The following is a 5,257-nucleotide window of genomic DNA, read 5'->3' on the forward strand; positions in this document are numbered from 1 at the left end:
TCATGCCTATTCTATTGACCCATTGTCCACTGCAAGAGGATAGAAGACACTGTTATACCTCCATTTTCTCTTACTTTGAAAGGTTCTTATTTCAGATTGAAGCTTGCCCTTTTGCACATTATATTGCCATCACTAGTCACAGTGTTGTCCGGTCCTTAAATGGAAGGGAACACCCAAGTTTTGTAGGTGCTTGTGGTCAAAGGGAGCAACAAAAGTCAGATGGTCTGCAGAAGCTTACAAAACTTTATTAGTAAATTCCACACTTTGCATAAGAATTGATACAAGTTAGTCCCTGATGTCCTAGAATATGCACACAACATGGGGTTAAGGATAAAGAGGTAGGGCAAAAAGGGAGAGAGCAGGAGGGAGAGAGACAGACAGAGAGAGAGGCAGAGCGAGAGAGACAGAGAGAGGGAGAGAGGTGATTTAAAGAGGAGGGGGAAGGCAAGAGAGACACAGAGAGTCCTATCTCCAGCATGGCTCCAGGTCCAGGGACAGGGGGTGCACATGTGCCTGGGCTTTGTGAGGATACCTTTTTTATCCCTGCCATGAAGACAACTTTCTCATTTTCTATATAAATTAGTTATCATGCACAGTCAGTTCTTTCAGACCTTTCTGAAAATGGGTCAGAGGGCTTCAGGTGTCTTGAGTAGTCTTGCTCCCTCCCTACAGTCCATGCATGCCCCCTTCTCAGTTTCATTCTGGTGCTTGCACTCTGCTGTCCTCATCTCCAAGAGTCACAAGGATCTTTGTCTTGAAAAAGTGCTGCCCTACTTCTGTATGGCCTTCTCCAGCCTCACTTGGTTCTTTCTCACAGTGTATGTTACCAACAATCACTGGTTGTTTTTACCAACAATCCTTGGTTGGCTCTACAACTATCTCATTTTTGCTGAGACATACACATTGGCCCCTTGTCCTAGGGAGTCAGGATCCTGCGTGACCTTCCTGAGAGCCACCTTTGACCTCTTCAAAGACCTACTTAGAAGAATCCCATGGGATAAGTCTCTAGAAGATAAGGAGGTCCAAGAGAACAGGTCAATATTCAAATATCACTTCCTCTAAGCTCAAGATCAGTGTAGCCCTATGAGCAGGAAATCAGGCAAAGGGGACAGTAGATCTGCATGGATGAGCAGAGAGTTTCTAGAAAGAAACTTCTGGGATGTGAAAACAGAGCCAGGCCCTGTCGGAGGACTATAGGAACATCATCAAAGAAAGCAGGGATGAGATGAGGAAGACCAAGGCCCACTTGTCATTGAATCTGGAAAGGGCAACTGAAAGGGCTTCTACAAGTACATCAGCAGCAAAAGAAAGATTGGCAAAATGTGGGGGCACTGCTGAATCAGATGGGTGTCCTGGTGATGGAAGACACAGAGAAGGCAGAACTACTGAATGCCTTAATTGTCTCAAGTCTTTACTGGTGAAGCCAGCCCTGAGGAGTCCCAGGCCTCAGAGGCAGAGGCAGGAGAGGAAGGCTGGAGAAAGGAAGACTTTGCCCTGGTCAGAGAGGGTTGGGTTAGAGATGAGCTAGAGAAACTTAACACCCATAAATCCATGGGCTCTGATGGGATGCACCCATGGGTGGCCAGGGAGCTGGCAGACGTTGATAAGCCAACCTCCATTATCTGTGCAAAAGCATGGAGAACAGGAGAGGCACCCGATGGCTGGAGGAAAGTCAACATTACTGCCATCTCCAAAAAGGACAAGAAGGAGGACCTGGGAAGATACATTCTGTCAGCCTCACCTCCATATCTGAAAAGGGAAGGGAACAGCCCATTCTGGAGATCATGCCCAGGCATGTAGAGGACAATAAGGTCATTGAGAGTAGTCACCATGGATTCACCAAGGGGAACTCATGCTTGACTGATATGATAAACTTCTGTGGTGTCATGGCAGGATGGGTCAGTGAGGGGAGAACAGTGGATGTTGTCTGTTGTGACTTCAGCAAGGCTTTTGACACTGTTTCCCACAACATCCTTGCAGGTAAGCTCAGGAAATGTGGGTTAAAGGAGTGGATGGTGAGGTGGATCGAGAACTGGCTGAATGGCAGAGTTCAGAGGCTCATGATCAGCAGAGCATAATCCACCTAGAGACCAACAGTCAGTGGCATTCTCTGGGATCAATACTGGAACCAGTCTTGTTCAACTTGTTTATCAATGACCCAGATGAAGGGATAGAATGTACCCTCAGCAAGTTTGCTGATGGCGCTAAACTGAAGGAGTGGCTGATCCACCTGAAGGCTCTGCTGCCGATCTGTGGGACCTTGATAGGCTAGAGAGTTGGGCAGAGAGAAACTTAAAGAGTTCAGCAAGGGCAGGTGTCAGGTCCCGCAGCTGGGCAGGAACAGCCCCAAGTGCCAGCACAGGCCAGGGGTTGTTCCTACAGAGCAGCTCTGTGGAGAAGGACCTGGGACTCTTGGTGCATCACAAGCTGTCCATGAGCTGGCAGTGCCCCTGTGGCCAGGAGGGCCAAGGGTATCGCGGGGTGAATCAGGAAGAGCATGGCCAGAAGGTCGAGGGAGTTGTGCCTCTACTTGGCCCTGGAGAGGCTGCATCTGGAGTGCAGTGTCCAGTTCTGCTCCTCAGTAAAAGAGAGACAAGGAGCTTCTGGAGAGGGTCCAGCAGAGGATCACAAAGATAATTTGGGGTTTGGAGCATGTCTCTTATGAGGAAAGAATGCAGGAACTGGGCCTGTTTAGTCTGGAGAAGAGAAGACTCAGAGGGGATCTCATTAACACATATAAATATCTGAAAGGTGCCAAGAGGATGGTGCCAAGAGGATGGTGCCAGACTTTTCTCAGTGGTGCCCAGTGACTGGACGAGGACCAATGGCCATAAATTCAAACACAGGAAATTCCACCTCAGCATGAGGAAGAATTTCTTTACACCGAGGGTGGCAGAGCAATGGACCAGGTTGTCCTGGAGTCTTCCTCTGTGAAGACATTCAAAACCCATTTGAACAGATTCCTGTGTAACTTGCTGTAGCTTACCGTGCCTTGGAAGGGAGGTTTGACTGGATGATCTCCAGAGGTCCCTTCCAACCCTAATGATTCTGTGATTCTTACACTTCTAGGCTTCTATAGCCATCCATCCTGTACGTTCTCTGGCGCTAGGTCTCAGACTTGACACTGCCTAAGGAGATCAGAAATCCACTGTGAAACTAGCAGTCATTGACCAATGAGAGCAAAAATTATCAATTAAAAGAAAACTGTGATTACATTAGTGTGATAAGGATGTGAAAACTGGGCTTTAGGTCACTTTAAGTATTAGACACTTCTGTCTAACCCCCTTTATAACTCTCCCGCCTCATTGTATGAACATTTTTTTAGGGAACCTCCTTGATGTAAACAACTCCTGTTCTCATTTTCACCCCTGATCCACACCCCCACTGTGCTGGTACAAAACTTTATTAAGAACATTCTGTGAATTACATTAGGACATAGAGAGGAGTTAAGAATACTCCTGTAACCACAGGGCCTCTAAAAACCACCACGTGCTGAAAGTTTGCTGCAAGTTTGTTTTGCAGTGGGTGTACCCAGTCTAGTTAAGATCTGTGCTCCTGCTGGCAGAATGTATACACCTGCACACTGCAACGTGTCAGTCATTCAGTGCCCTACTTACTGTCACCCAATTTGCCTTAATTGAAGTATAGTTTCACAGCAAAGCCTGGATCTAATCCCAGCTGCTATTTTCCCCACATTTTGGTTTTTTCCTCAGTTTGCACCAAAAGCACGTGATAGTGGAGGGGCTAGTGCTGGGACACTGCTCTAATAACTGCTGCTTGGGTGCTGTTGACACTTAAATGAAAATTCTCCTAGTTTGTGGGCTGCTGGGTGGCTGGTGCTTACAAAGAGATCCATATCTGCTCTATATAAACAAACCATACAAACCTCAAATGCAGATTGATCTATCTCATCTCCTCGTCTACCTAAATACTCATATGTATTCTGCTACTAACAGCACAACCCTGCAAGCACACCACTCCAAAAAGTCCTTCTTAAAGGCTCAGGGTGAGTTTTCAAGTTTCCCTCTGCACTGTGATACTAGTTCAGACCATTTCTGCAGAGCTGTCTTACACTAACTGTGGGGTGAGGGGACACCACCTACCAAGCCCTTGCAACACTGGGCCACAGCTTCCTTCCATGGCCTCCCATCATGGTTTTGCAAGGTATCTGAGGGCTGCTGAGAAAGAAGGACAGATTGTTTGGTTTTTTTTTAAGAATCAGAGACTATTTAGTAGTTGGACTGGTGTGAAAGGGGACACACCACAAGCTGCCGTCAAGGCTGCTGAGAGAAGCAGGCAGTGTCCATGATGGAGGTGTTGTGACTGCCTCCAGATGCAGAAGTCAGTAATGCCTGATGTTATTCCTCAGATACTCATCAGCATGATACAAAATTAAAAATACATGGAAACACCAAGTGAGACATATGTGAACTAAATACTAGTTCACATATGTACATTTGTATGAGTATTTAATAGCGTCTCGGCATAAAATGATGTGAATAAATCAGTGCCCATTTGACTTCCTATTACTTTTGGAGAAAGTTGCAGAAACTATACTATTTGTACTGTACCATATATATATATATATATATACACACATATATATACATGCACACATGTGACTGTTGTTAAAGCACTGGTTGTCAAACTTGTTGCCAAAAGTAGTTCTTCTTTGCAATTATTGGGAACATTTGCACCTATTTCAGAAGTAAAATAAAGACAAACTACCTAAACCTATTGATATCCAATAACACAAAAAACACAGCAAGCCCACCAGTCTCTAATAAATGAAAAGTTGTTTACAAATTACTTTGACTGGAAACTGAATTAGTGTGAGCAGCCAGCTGCAGAGAGGTGGCCTTGTGACTGCAATCACAAGATGGGGGATCAGAGAACAGGTTGGCGCTGGCAGGTTTCCCACCAGTCCCGTGGCACCCTGGCTGCCTGTGCTGCTGCCCTGCCAGCCCAGCACACTGAGGAGCTGATCCTGGACACTGCAGCAGGACTTCACCCATCCCTGAGAAAGCAAGGTAGCTGAAATGCAGATGCTCTTTGAAATAAATGTAGGATCAAATGTGTGTCTGAGCATTTGTATCAAAAGTTGATACTTTATTCTGTTTTCAACAAAATGTACACACAGGGAGTTTTGCTGTTTTCTCAATAAAACCAACTCATATTTCTGGAAAAGTAAGGCAAAAGTCTTTTTTTCTTTATAAAATGCCAGCTATTTAGAGACAGAGAACAAGAAAGAGATTTT

Source organism: Anomalospiza imberbis, chromosome Z, assembly GCF_031753505.1.
Source record: "Anomalospiza imberbis isolate Cuckoo-Finch-1a 21T00152 chromosome Z, ASM3175350v1, whole genome shotgun sequence".
In the NCBI taxonomy this organism is placed as follows: domain Eukaryota; kingdom Metazoa; phylum Chordata; class Aves; order Passeriformes; family Viduidae; genus Anomalospiza; species Anomalospiza imberbis.